Source organism: Nicotiana tabacum, chromosome 3, assembly GCF_000715075.1.
Source record: "Nicotiana tabacum cultivar K326 chromosome 3, ASM71507v2, whole genome shotgun sequence".
NCBI lineage: Eukaryota > Viridiplantae > Streptophyta > Magnoliopsida > Solanales > Solanaceae > Nicotiana > Nicotiana tabacum.
The window spans coordinates 154,792,278-154,807,999 of NC_134082.1; positions in this window are offsets into that span (position 1 = coordinate 154,792,278).

Below are 15,722 nucleotides of genomic sequence, written 5' to 3' on the forward strand. Positions count from 1 at the left end.
CCAGGTGGACGCCTGACTTCTTCTTAACTTCTTCATCCTCATTCTCCAGGTGGACGCCTGATTTCTTCTTAATTCCTCATCCTCATTCTCCAGGTGGACGCCTGATTTCTTCAATTCTTTGTCCTCATTCTCCAGGTGGACGCCTGATTTCTTCAATTCCTTGTCCTCATTCTCCAGGTGGACGCCTGACTTCCTTAATTCTCATCCTCATTCTCCAGGTGGACGCCTGACTTCTTTAATTCTTATCCTCATTCTCCAGGTGGACGCCTAACTTCTTCTTAACTTCTTCATCCTCATTTTCCAGGTGGACGCCTGACTTCTTTAATTCTCATCCTCATTCTCCAGGTGGACGCCTGATTTCTTCAATTCTTTGTCCTCATTCTCCAGGTGGACGCCTGATTTCTTTAATTCTTCATCCATATTCTCCAGGTGGACGCCTGATTTCTTCAATTCTTTTCATCGGATTTTTCCTGACACAAATGTTGTTTTTGCCCCTATTTTAAAATCAAAGAAAACTTTGTTAGTTTTAAAACAGGAGGGTTAACTGGGCATTCTCACCGACGGTGGGGCTTCTCTGTCTTGTTTTGTTGCCTTGAAATGGTTGAAAGACTGTTTGTCCTTGTAATTGATCCTTAACTATAGGATTCCCCTCTGTATGTTTTCCTTCAAACCCTTTTAACCGTAATCATATGTTCTCCTGACATTGCTGATCCGCTTTTGATTCCATTTTTCTTACACCCATATCTTATTATTTTTATCTCCCGCCTTTCATGGCCGTATTTTGCATCATGTAACCTTGAATCTTGGTAGTATACCTTGACATTCCTTCTTATTTGTTTGGAATAAAACTTATCTCAAAGCTTTTAGAAAAGTAAGATTATTAGTGACGAAACATGCTGATTTTGACAATTATAGAATGAAAAGAAAAATCCAAATTTGGATGATCGTTGACGAAGGAATAAAGGACTTATCTGATTGGAGTCACTGGCGCCAATGATCATGGTATGCAATTTGGATTAATCAACCCAGTCTTTAATCAATCTCCTTTCAATTGTCTCATTTTTGTTTTCCCCAAAATTTCCGTAATCCAACTTCATTTTTCATTTTACAGACCTGTTGGACTTGCTTTATCTCAAAGAGTTTTCACCGATAAACCTTCCTCATTTGTTCATTTCTTACTTCTTTTTCGCCTTATGGTGCCTACGAAGGTTTTCACCAATAAGACTCTCTCATTTTACTTTCTCTCAACTTCCGTCGCCTTATGGTGCCCGTGTGGGTTTTCACCTATAAGACTCTCTCATTTTTACTTTCTTTTCTTGTTTGTACCAGAGTGTTATGAACCATCTTCATTTGTTTGACTCGGCATTTTTCTAAGATTGGTCGAAAGGTCTTTTTGGTATGTGGTGGGAAATGGAAAGGTATCAAAAACTAAACAGTTTTGGTATGGGTTTAAAATTACAACTCTTGGAATTTTTTTCTTATTTCCAATACAACTCCTGCCCCAGTTTTCTTGATTGGGGTCTCTTGATTTTTCTTTTGTACACATTATGCATATTGTGCACCCTATGACCGAGCCGTGAGGCGCCTACGTATCCTTCTTTGAGGAATCAGGTCAAACGTAGTTCACTAGATAATAGTGATTTTCTTTTTTTTTTCTTTTTTTTATTATTTCATATTTGATTTTTATTGATTCCAAGAGAGGGTAAGAAAGAAACAAATATGGCTCGAAGGGGAAGCAAATGGTATAGTGTTTGGATAGCAGAATAAATTGCCTTGTCATTCCAATCTTCGAAATAATGCTAAATACAAACATTCAAAAGTTATGCATAATATCTTTTTACCGCGTCAAAATTGATCGCCATATCTATGCATTTGCCTTCAATATCTGTTAAGCATAGTGCACCATTCGATAATACTCTGGTCACAATGAATGGTCCTTGCCAATTCGGGGCAAATTTGCCTTTTGCCTCAACCTGATGTGGAAGAATACGTTTCAGCACATGTTGACCCACTTCGAACTTCCGTGGACGCACTTTTTTGTTGTATGCTCTTGCTATTCTTATTTGATATAATTGACCATGACATACTGCGACCAATCGTTTTTCATCAATCAAGTTTAACTGTTCCAGACGGGTTTTGACCCACTCATCATCATCAATCTTTGCTTCGGCGATGATCCGAAGGGAAGGAATCTCAACTTCTGCAGGAATTCTGCTTTAGTGCCATATACCAACAAATAAGGAGTTGCTCCTACTGAAGTGCGAACAGTAGTGCGGTATCCCAATAATGCAAATGGTAATTTTTCATGCCATTGTCTTGAACCTTCTACCATTTTCCGAAGTATCTTCTTTATGTTTTTGTTGGCTGCCTCGACTGCTCCATTCGCCTTGGGCCGATATGGGGTAGAGTTGCGATGTGTAATCTTAAACTATTGACATACTTCCTTCATTAAGTTGCTGTTAAGATTAGCATCGTTATCTGTGATGATCACTTTTGGGATTCCGAATCGACATATGATATTTGAGTGGACAAAATCGACCACAGCTTTCTTGGTCACCAATTTGAATGTCTTGGCCTCAACCCATTTGGTAAAATAATCAATGGCTACCAGAATGAACCTGTGCCCATTGGATGCTGCCGGCTCAATTGGTCCAATCACATCCATGCCCCAGGCAACGAAGGGCCATGGTGCCGACATTGTGTGCAACTCGGATGGTGGAGAATGAATCAAATCTCCGTGTATCTGGCATTGATGACACTTGCGCACAAAACTGATACAATCTCGCTCCATGGTAAGCCAATAGTAACCAGCTCGGAGGATTTTCTTTGCCAACACATATCCACTCATGTGGGGTCCGCAAACTCCAGAATGTACTTCAGACATGACAGCTGTAGCTTGTCTAGCATCTATGCATCTTAATAATCCAAGATCTGGTGTTCTTTTATACAAAACTCCTCCGCTTAAGAAGAATCCATTTGCCAATCGCCTAATGGTCCTCTTTTGATCTCCTGTGGCTTGTGCGGGATATATCCCCATCCTGATATACTCCTTGATGTCGTGGAACCATGGTTCACCATCAAATTCTTCTTCAACCATATTGCAATAAGCATGCTGATCATGGACTCGAATATGTAGTGGATCCACATAAGCTTTGTCTGGATGGTGCAACATTGATGCCAAAGTAGCCAATGCATCGGCAACCTCATTATGAATCCTTGGAATATGCCGGAATTCCACTGATTGAAACCGCTGACAAAGATCATGTAGACATTGTCGGTATGGTATGAGCTTTAAGTCTCGGGTTTCCCATTCTCCTTGAATTTGATGTACCAGAAGATCCGAATCTCCCATGACTAAGATTTCTTGGATACCCATGTCTGCGGCTAGCCTTAAACCCATAATACAAGTTTCATATTCAGCCATATTATTGGTGCAATAAAATCGCAGTTGAGCTGTAACAGGATAGTGATGCCCTGTTTCAGAAATGATTACAGCTCCTATCCCGACTCCTTTCATGTTAGCGGCTCCATCAAAGAAACGTTTCCAGCCAAGTTTATCAATTCGCTCCACCTCGTCGATATGCATTATTTCTTCATCAGGAAAATAGGTTTTCAATGGCTCGTACTCCTCGTCGACCGGGTTTTCAGCTAAATGATCAGCCAATGCTTGGGCTTTCATTGCAGTTCGAGTCACATAGATGATGTCAAATTCTTTGAGCAATATCTGCCACTTTGCAAGTCTTCCCGTTGGCATAAGCTTTTGAAAAATATATTTCAACGGATCCAAACGCGAAATGAGGTAAGTAGTGTAGGACGACAAATAGTGTTTCAATTTTTTAGCTACCCAAGTCAGGGCGCAGCATGTCTTCTCCAGATGAGTATACTTAACCTCATAAGCTGTGAATTTCTTGCTAAGGTAGTAGATGGCCTGTTCTTTTCTGCCAGTGAGGTCATGTTGCCCCAATACACAACCAAATGAATTTTCCAAGACCGTCAAGTAAAGAATCATAGGTCTTCCTGGCTCTGGCGGGACCAACACGCGTGGGTTTGACAGGTATCCTTTTATCTTGTCAAACGCCTCCTGACACTCGTCGGTCCATTCGACCGCAGCATCCTTTTTCAACAATTTGAAAATAGGCTCACAGGTTGTTGTAAGCTGAGCAATAAACCTGCTGATGTAATTCAACCTTCCCAACAAACTCATTACTTCAGTTTTGTTCTTTGGAGGTGGCAATTCTTGGATGGCTTTGATTTTTTATGGGTCTAGCTCGATGCCTCGTCGACTGACTATGAACCCCAGCAACTTTCCAGATGGAACTCCAAATGCGCATTTGGCAGGGTTAAGCTTGAGGTTGTATCTGCGAAGTCTTAAGAAGAATTTCCTCAAATCCCCAACGTGGTCGGACTGATGCTTTGATTTTATGATCACATCGTCCACGTATACCTCAATCTCCTTGTGTATCATATCATGAAACACTGTGGTCATCGCTCTCATATAGGTTGCTCCGGCGTTCTTCAAACCGAATGGCATTACCCGGTAGCAATAAGTTCCCCATGGTGTGATGAATGCCGTCTTTTCTGCATCTTCTTCATCCATTAGAATTTGATGATACCCGGCATAACAATCCACGAAAGATCCTATATCATGCTTGGCACAATTATCGATCAAAATATGGATATTGGGTAATGGGAAATTATCCTTCGGACTTGCTTTGTTGAGATTGCGGTAGTCGACGCATACTCTAATTTTGCCATCTTTCTTTGGCACAGGAACGATATTAGCTAACCAAACAGGATATCGAGTGACTCGAATGACCTTTGCTTCCAACTGTTTGGTGATTTCTTCTTTAATTCTCACACTCATATCAGGCTTGAATTTTCTCAGTCTCTGCTTGACAGGAGGCACCGTTGGATCGGTGGGAAATTTGTGAACCACTAAATCGGTGCTCAGGCCCGGCATGTCGTCATATGACCATGCAAAAACATCTTTGAATTCTATGAGTGCTTTAATTAACTCTTCTCGGATCTTTGGTTCGAGATGGACACTTATTTTAGTTTCCCGGATATTACTCATGTCCCCTATATTGATGTCCTCGGTATCACTCAAGTTAGGTTTGATTTTTTCCTCAAAGTGAATTAACTCTTTACTAATCTCTTCAAAAACCTCATCTTCATCATATTCTGATTCATAATCACAATATATTTCTTGAATTAATATTTCGGAACCAGATTGATATTTAAGACTGGGCTGAGGATTCCTCATGCATGCCATATCACTAGAGCCAGCGTAAAAGGAACTGTACAGGAAAGAAGAAAAAGAAAAGAAAACTATCAGGAATGATAATAAAAAGGAAACTGCTTTTTATTGGATGATGAAAGATAACAAGGTTTTGCACACTTCAAACAAACTGTAAGATAAGCTTTGGGATTACAACCCTGAAGTAACCCAAACAAACTGAAAAAAAATCAAAATAAACTACCAAGACTCCTTTCGAATGGGGAGAGGAGTGACTTTCCAATTATTAAGCTTTGTTTCTGGCCCAACGAATTGAACTTTTGTGTTGCTACACCCTTCTCCGCTTTCCAACATATTCACATCATTAAACAATTTCTCGAATCTTTCAATTAATTCCTCCTCAGGATTGACCCGGGATTTAGGAATTGTTGTTATCGGGCGATTTTTAGCACCGGTCTTGACAAAAGACTTTGACAGACATGGGACTGGTTTTGGAAGAACCCATGCTTAGTGTTTCAACTTTCTGGCCTTTATCACGTCATTGACAGTGGGTATGAACCCCAAACCGAATGTTCCCCAGTTCTCGGGGAGAGATACTGGTTGTATAATTCCTTGCAAAGATGAGCCCAGACCTTTGCCGGGTATAAAACCATTTTTTAACATTTCATAAGCTACCATGACTGATGCAGAGGATATCTTTGGATTCGGAAGGTACTTCCCCTCTGGAATTTTCTCTACCGACACTATGTCGGATACTTGGTAGACCCATGGTCCCTGGTCATTTTCTGTTCCCTCGACCGGTACAATGGCCCTGCTGTGAGCATTTAAACTTTCTTCTCTATGCACAACTATTTCTTGATGATCCCATTCGAACTTGACCGCCTGATGTAGTGTTGACGGGACTGCTTTAGCAGCATGGATCCATGGTCTACCCAACAGCAAATTATAAGAAACAGTTATGTCCAGTACTTGAAACTCCATTGTGAATTCAACTGGCCCTATTGTCAGTTCCAACACTATGTCGCCACATGAATCTCTGCTTCCACCGTCAAACCCCTGTACGCAAATACTATTCTTCTAGATCCTCTCCTCTTTAATTTTTAATTTTCTTAAAGTGGAGAGAGGGCAGATGTTTGCACTTGACCCGTTGTCAACCAATACCCGGGTTACTACGGAGTTTTCACATTTCACGGTGAGGTAAAGAGCTCTGTTGTGCTCAGTACCTTCCATAGGCAATTCATCATCAGAAAATGTAATTCTGTTTGCCTCAAAGATTCTGTTGGCTATTCTTCCCAAATGATTTACAGAGATTTTTTCAGGAACATGAGCTTCATTCAGGATTTTCATCAAAGCCAGACGGTGCTCCTCTGAATGGATCAGTAATGCCAACAATGAAATTTGAGCGGGCGTCTTTTTCAATTGATCCACAACAGAATAGTCATGGAGTTTCATTTTTCTTAAAAACTCCTCCGCTTCTTCTTCCGTCACAGCTCTCTTTATTGGCGTTGGATTATTTTTAGTTTTTCTTAACTCTTCGGGAGTAAAACATCTTCCTGAACGAGTCAAGCCTTGCACCTCACAGACTTCTTCCTTGACTTCTTTTCCCTTGTATATTACAGTCACTCGTTCATAGTTCCATGGGATGGCTTTGTTGTTGATCACTGGCAGCTGGGTTACAGGTGTGATAATAACCCGATCTGTACGGGCTCCTTCCACGAATACAATGGGTTTGTTGGCAACCCCTGGTACTATCACTTTCGGCCTTTCTTGTTTTGTGGCAACTTTGCTCGATGATCCCTTCTTGACTATCATAGATGGTTCATCACCATTTCTGTTCTGCTTAGGTACCGGCTTCTCCTCTGTTAACTGCTTATCTGGCTTGGCTTCATGAGACTTGATCATCATGACAGTTTGTGACGGCTTCTTTGTCTCCCCATCAGCTTGTATGATTTCTATCATATTGGCCTCTTGATGGGCTGGCATTGGATTTCTATTGATATTGGGAGCTTCGAGGGTTTGAACCTCGATTTTATTAGTATCAATCAGCTCTTGTATTGCATTTTTCAAATGCCAGCATTTTTCCTTATCATGGCCTGGTGTACCGGAACAATACTCACAGCTAATTGTGTAATCCAGATTCTTTGGAGGAGGATTAGGTAGCTTGGATTGTATTGGTCTTAGCATGTCCAGCTGTCTCAGCCTGTGGAACAGACTAGTGTAAGACTCTCCCAATGGAGTGTAGGTTTTCTTTTTCTGTTCCCTTTCTCCCCTGAATGCTGGCCTAGGCCTGAAACCTGGTCCGGGATAGGCTCGTGGGTAAGTACATGGTATGGCAGGAGCACGCCAATTTGTGTGAACAGGTGGCTGATTGTATGTTTGTGCATGGTTAATGGAAAAATGAGGCTCCGAAGGGTGATAGTAGTGTTGGGATGAATCGTGGTGGTAAGTTGATTGGCGAGGTCGTTGTTGATTATAGTAAGGCGGTGAACCTCTGGGTCCTGACCAAATTCCTGAATCAACTACCGCTGCTTCCTCCTCTTCTTTCTTCCGATTCCTCCTACCCCGCCTTGAATAGCTTGAGTAGTCGCCTTAATCGCTGAATAGCTCATGATTTTATTTGTCTTGAGGCCTTCTTCCACCATACCTCCCATCTTTACTACTTCGTTGAATGATTTCCCAACCGCTGAAACCAAATGGGCGTAGTAAGTTGGTTCCAAGGCTTGGAGGAAGTAGTCTACCATTTCACTCTCCTTCATAGGAGGATCCACTCTTGCTGCCTGTTCTCTCCACCGAAAGCCATACTCTCTGAAACTTTCATTGTGTTTCTTCTCAAATTTTGTCAAAGATAGTCGATCTGGGATGATTTCCAGATTGTATTGGAAATGGTATGCGAATGCCTGTGCCAAGTCATCCCAGGTGTACCATCTCCCATGGTCCTGGCGTGTATACCACTCCAAAGCTGATCCGCTTAAACTTTGACTGAAGTAAGCCATCAATAATTCGTCCTTTCCCCCAGCTTCTCGCATCTTGCTGCAGAAACCCCTTAAGTGGGCTACTGGGTCGTCGTGCCCATTGTATAGGTCAAATTTGGGCATCTTGAAGCCAACTGGTAATTGTACATTTGGGAATAAGCACAAATCTTTGTATGCTACACTGACTTGCCCCCTAATCCTCGCATGTCTCTGAACGATTGTTCTAGACTCTTGACCTTCCTGAACATCTCTTCTTGTTCAGCATTTTTGGCTGGCTTGTCAATTTCGGTTGGGAGATCAAAACGAGGAGCAGTTGAATGGATTTCAGAGGCTTTGAGGGTGGGCTCCGGGGGTAATATTGGTTGTCATGGGCCTGGAATGTAGGCTCACTAAGAGATTTATGGAGTGTAGCTGTGGGAGGTGCTACGAAAACAAGAGTCATAGGTGGAGGAAAATATGGAACTGGTTTCGGAGGTGGAGACTGCGGTGTCTGAGAGGTGGTGCCTCGGTAGTGCTGGAAATTTGGGGATAATTCAGTGGTAATATTATCCTGAGTTTGGGTCATTGATGGAGCAGGGTTAGTTAGGTAAGACAGGGGTAACTGTCCTGTAGACCAGGCTTGGTACATCTCAGCCATTTGCTGCTTGAGTTTAAATATCTCTTCTTTCATTTTCCCGACATCCATCTCCTCTAGCTCAATACCAGTGTCAACATCTGGGATAGACATACTCTCGGGTATCGGTCCTTTTGATCTCGTGTGATAATGATAATATGTCAGTATACTCTTTAGAGAAACTAACTGCTTGAATTCTGGAAATGAACAAACTTGTTAGTCTTGAGAGTTTAACACATATATAATTACACGTTGAGATGCAATGCTCCTAGACAAATATCCCCTTTCTATTATGCATTTGCTCGGCTGCTTGTGTCGTCCCAGCTTTCTTGAAATTTTTATTGTTACTCACTTTTATTTTATTTATCATATTCCTTATTGTGGTGGTCGAATCTTATAAAGATTGCCTACGTATCATGCCCCGTATGAATCAGACCTTGCGTAGTTCGGACATGAGGCAAACACTTTTATTCATTATACAAAGATGAACAGACATTACATTTGAAAACTTTGTAAGAAAATGTCTTGAAACACACACACTTAAATCAAAATAAAAGATACAATTCTTAACATCTCACAACGTGCCCCACTTTCCACTTGTGTTGTAAATTATTAGATTATTTGCTCAATGTGGGGCTTGACCTGGATGACCTCCCAGCGTACGATACATCCTTTCCAACTCCATTGCTAGATGACGGGAAAAAGTGGGTGCATGTTCTGTAAACCTTTCATAATCCATTCCTTGGCAGTTTACGTAACTTTGAGAAGTGTAGACTGCCAGGTCATGGATTTGTGCCCTGAAATCTTAGAGACGTTGGTCTTGGTTCTGCAATTGCTACTGACGAGTGGTGGCTATATCTCTGACACGGTTTTCACGATCTAGAGCTGATTCTAATAGAGCTCGGAGTCTGGCCTGCTCTAATCTTGCATGCGCTCTTTCCCTGTCGATGTCTGCTTGTTGATGTTCTCTGTTGCATCTTCTTGTCTCTTCTAGTTGTGCACGAAGCTGGTCTTCTGATCGTATCCAATGGTCTTTTTCCTTCTTGAATTGTGCCCTGTCTTTTTCGGATTGCCTATCTTGGCGTTCCTTATTAGATCTGGCTTCTTCGTTTAATTGTTGGATCCTTTCTTTTGCTTTGCTCAACGCCCTTTCGTTTTCCGCAAGAATGGAATCATAATCTTGCATTTTTTCAAAAAGATTGGCGATGGTTTTTTTATCCTTCCAGCTCCTCTTTGGTGTTTCAGAAACTTTTTTCATTTTTTGGAATCGAGCATGAAGATTTTCATTCTCACAAGCTAGACTCTTCTTCTCGCCTTCGGCTTCTTGTGCTTGCAAATCTTTCTCCAGACTGAGGCTTCTCAGATTTTCTTTTAGGGCATGGATAGTTGCTTTGTACCCTTTTTCCTTTTCTCCCCAGATCAACCGCTCTTGGATTTTATCATTGAAGTTTTGAACATGGAGTCTTTTTGTTGGCCTTCTTAGCTCAGGCTCTGGTACATCATCCACGCGAGACCGTTTTTCAAACCACCTTGCATATCCAGGATTTATCTCACCCTTTGTAGTGTCTGGGACTTGAGTATCACTTTTCAAGTATCGACATCCATTCCACATCTGCTGAAGTAGAGCCTCAGGAATAGTGGCTTCTGGGTGTAATTCGATTATTTGCATACTCAAATCTTCATCATCAGGAACTACTTGATATCTCCCTAGTTGTCTTAGGACTCTTAGTGGCGCATACGGCTGGATGCTTCTCAATCCCAATAGTATCAGATAACTATTTGAGGTTGACATGTGTATCACTTCCCTCATCGGGAGCCATCCCAAAGTCCATTCAATTTGATTTGCCGTCAAAACCCTTAGATGAGATACCCATGCTTCTATCCCTTCTGGAGCCTGATAATTTTTTATTCTTTCCTCATAACTCTCAATGTAATTATCATTGTTTGGCCCATACTGTATGATCTTGGGCTGTTGTTGGAGATGTTCAATCACCCACATTTGCAACAAAATTTTGCATCCTTCGAAGACTTTTGCTCCTGATTTACATAAAGTCAAAGCCCGATAAATGTCTGATAGAATGATGGGGACAAGGGTGTGATTTTCTTTGGTGGTGAGGATTTGCACAACTTTCGCGGTGCGAATATCAATTGTTCGCTCTTTGTTTGGGAAGACCATGATTCCTAGAAAAGCCACCATGAAGGCAAAGCGACGGTGAATCTGCCAAGTGTCTTTGTTTTGCTTGTTAGTAAGGCCTTTCTCATGAATTTCAAACCCATCTGACTTTCTGAACCTTGAATACAAAAAGTTGAAGGAACAACATCCATTGATGACATTGCTTTTCCTGATTTGACTGCTGATGTTTAGAAGACCGAAGAATCGATGTACCGAAGGAGCCTTTGTGAATATCAGGATTTGATTTCTTAGACTTCCGTCAAAACCAGCATATCCAGCTATCTCCTCTAATGTAGGAGTAAGCTCGAAGTCAGAGAAACGAAAGACATTGTGAACAGGGTCCCAAAAAGTTACTAACGCCGCAATCAGATCATCACGGGGTTTAACTTTCATAATATCCGTGAGATTTCCCAAATGCTTGACGACCCATTTTTGACCATCTTCGCCTAAATCATACCACCACATTTGAAGCTGAAATAGAAACTCTTCTGTATTCGTGGATGGGGGGTTTTGCGTGGTGCTCATTTTGTATCTGAAATTTAATTTAATAAAGTCAAGACTCATTTTGAAAATATACACTAAAAAATCATTTTCAAAAAATTTTTATTTATTAAATACCTTTATTTCAAGATTTAAAACTATTTTTTTTGGAAATTTTTAAAACAACCCATTTTATTCCTCTCTTCTCACCATGATTTCATTTAAGCTGGTCAACAAGCATGTTCGAGGCAAATGAATGCACAAGTAGCAAGTAGGATGCATCAGGATGGTCTTTTCGTTTCGGATTCACCTGTCCTAGACAGACCCAACCCCTGTGTTGAGTCTCCAAGGCCAAATGTACATGATGCAAGTAGACGTTCCTAATAGGGATCCGGTACATGGCTGAGTTATTCTAGGTTAAAAACCTGAGGTTGATTGTTCTAAACCTGGCTTACCCAAATGGACAGTTTGAGCCGAAGCGGGGGCAACGTACCGGGAGCACGAAAGTCTACCCGGCCTAGTTACTTGTCCCAACTTCGTCTTATTTGGTATGACTTTTAACAGAAAGGTGGGCCACGCGCACGTGTGCACCATAAATTCAGAAGACTCAGAAAGAAGGAGGTTTCGTAGCAATTGTATATGCACAATTCAAATAATATTAAAGCGGTAAAAAGCAACATTTAGCATATTAGCATATAAATATGTAAAAATCAGATAATAAATAAAGTCGGTTATAACAGTTATTTTAAGCTCGAATTCTTTAAACCCTGAACCAGTGGTTTTGGGTTACAGAAGATAACACAGTTTATCCCCAGCAGAGTCGCCAGAGCTGTCGCACCTCCTTTTTACCGCACCCGCGAGGGTGCGTAGGGAGTTTTCTCCAATTTAAGGACAGTCGAAACGGGATTTATTTATTTTTTGTTTCAGAGTCGCCACCTAGGAATTTTAAGGCGTCCCAAGTCACCAATTTTTAATCCCTGAATAGAGGAGAATATAACTCTGTTTGTTATTCTGCGAACCAGAAATCCTGAGTAAGGAATTCTGTTAATCCGGAAGAAGGTGTTAGGCATTTCCGAATTCCGTGGTTCTAGCACGGTCGCTTAATTGTCATATATTTGACTTTGATCTAAATGCATATTTATTACCCAATTTTATTACCGCTTTTATTTATACTGCTTGTGATTAAGGGCCCTTCTTTGAATCGAATCACGCGTACGTATATTCGTGTTATAAATTAAAAAAAATGTGGAATTGTGTCACGCGCACATGTACACGATAATCTTGATAATATATTTATTAAAACAATTATTTTCAAAATTGTGCCGAATCAAGAATATTCGTCTTTCTTAAATAGTGAACCGCACATCTCGGGTTTTATGAAATTAATTTAATATTTTTCGAAAAAATTCATTTTTATCAAGTGTTGTTCGAAGTTGCGCGGACGCATAATCCGAATATTCTTTTAGAGATATAATCAGGTTACGCGAACGTATCCCTAATTACGTGGAATATTTTTAATGGTATTATGGATTTTCCACCAATTGTTTATTATATCATGAGAAATCTCCATTTAAGATACCCTTGAATTCTTGAAAAGAATTCACAATTTATTAAATGTTTACAGCTGATTATATCTCCACATATGAATTATATTCTTTCGAGCCATTCAAATTTTAGGAGTAAAATAAACAAAGTGTGATTAAGAATACCATTTTCTCGTAAATACAATATATATATATGTATATACCCAAAAATGAATTGCATGTGAAACTGGAAAAAAATGATTTATAAAGGGAAGAGAATGTGAAACTAAAAAAATGATTTATAAAGGGAAGAGATATTTTTGAAGAATTTTCATTATTTTATTTAATGCAAATTCTATTTCTACTTACCCTTGATATAAAATGTTGCGATTCGTGCTTATACATCTCATCTCATTCTCATATACTTGTTTTTAATCTAATAGGCGAAATTAAATTAATTTATTTACGATGGTAAATAGGCATCAAATTGATAAGAAAGGGAATTATTATACAAATTGATTAATAATATTGCCTTACATGCAACATAGTTGTACGTCTGAAACATTCATAGTACTTTAACATCGTAATGAGATATATCAACTCACCATCCATTAATGGTTCTATATATACCTGTTATCATGCCATATATGAACGTACAACTTACATCATTCAATCCACAACTAAATCAGGTATTAGAATAAACTAGCAATATGGTTTTTGACATTTTCATACTACTCTTTATTCAACTAACAACGCCACAAGGCTTAGTTAATGGCCAATCTTTATGCTATATTTTCCTATCTTGGCAATTCAAATATAACTATACTAATGAGATTTCAAAATGGATAACAGTATTACAAAACTTTTATACGAATTTCAAAAATAAGACAATTAACTTATAGCCATCGTATTGCACTTACTACTAGTTAATCAACATAAAACAAAGCTGAAATTTAGACTGAACTTTGAATGAGTAAAAAAAACATAATTATCATCCCAAACTTCATTTTTCCTTCCAATGTTCTTTTCACAACATGAATCTTAAAAATATGTACCTGGAAATGAAGGTAGCAGAAGTAGATTTTAGCAGTAGCAGCAATAACCAAATCCGCAGAATAGCAGTATTTCCCCAGATTTGAGCAATAATAAAACCCGTGAAACCAGACGAGCAGTAACAGATATTTAAGAAGAATTCCAAATTTAAACCAAACAATGTTGACAAACAAACCAGGACAGATTCCAGAAACACTGTTTCAGCTTTTCCTTCTTTCTTTTCTATTATCTGTTTCAGATTCTGTGTGTATGCGAGTGTTCTATTTTCTGTTTCTTTTGCTATTTTTCTTCCTTCCTCTCAGATTTCTGTTTCTGATTCTATTTCTATTTCTTTCTTTCTGTTTTTCTCAAATGTATATGTATTTCTGTGTGTATTCCCTAATGCTTTAAAAATCAGCCTCTCTTAAAAACTCTCTAAAAAATTGCCTCCTCTTCAAAATTCCAGTCCATGTATTTATACAGGTCTGCCCTATTTCCTTTTTGTGCTTCTTGGACCCCCTTCTTCTTTTTAAAATCAGAAAGTTCCATTAAAAACTGCTTTTGAATACTTTAAATGATCTTATCCTGATTTTAAGCAGCTCCATTACCCTTTGTTTCCCATTATCACTTTAAAATAATAGCTATTAACTTCCACTTTCAGCACACTACTATTAACATATTACCCTCATTGTTTTATCTGTTTCATTCCCGGAAATGTCCCTGAAATCCTACTGCAATTACTGTCCAAGTTATCTGAATTAAACTGGTTTAGCAGCTAACAACCAATTCCTAATGATTAACCTCCTAATACAATTGTATTTACCCAGCCTTTGTAAACTTGAATTCAGAACTAACATCATAACAACATTAAACTGAAATTATTATAACAATTCAAACTGAACTTCAACATTGAACCTGAATCAGGCAAACACAGGAGCATTGTCAATATACTGACAATGCCCTGAAACTCAATGATCAGAAATCAACACTCATACAGCATCCATTTGACGGATTTTATTGAACTATAAACAAAGATGTTTTAATTGTCGAGTATTAATTAAACTGATTATCAAATAAGAAACAACTGATTACAACAAAATAATCCATTCAAAACAGGTTGTTTCAGTCAACATTTTCATAAACAAGATTTAAAATACAAACAATCGACGAACTTAATCGAGTCGATCACACACATTGTAATTAATCACAACCAACAGAAACAATTCATTTATTTGACTAATCATACGGGCATGAGACAAAAATGACAGAATTAATCAAACAAAAATATGAAAAATTAACAGGTTATTAAAACAAACAAAAATACACGTAGAATACACAAAAGAAAGAGAAAAATACCTCTGAACCTTCAAATTTATTCAGACTAGAACTCCACTTGGATTTGGACTTTTTGAAATCAAACAGACCTTAGTCGAAGTATTTTCCACTGAAAATACTTCGACTAAGGTCGATTAAACCTCAATCTTCTATTTAATTTGGGCAGAATCCAAAAGTTTGGTATTTCTAGGGTTCCTGAAGGTTCGATTTGGGGCTTAACCATTTCTGGTTAGATTCGAGGGGAACCAAAGATAACACAAGGGTGAGGGAAGCCTAGGGGTGATTTGGTGTTAGTTTAGAACAGATCTGGGTGAGTTCTTGTTTGGCTCGAATCTTCAAATGAAGATTCGAGAAGCTC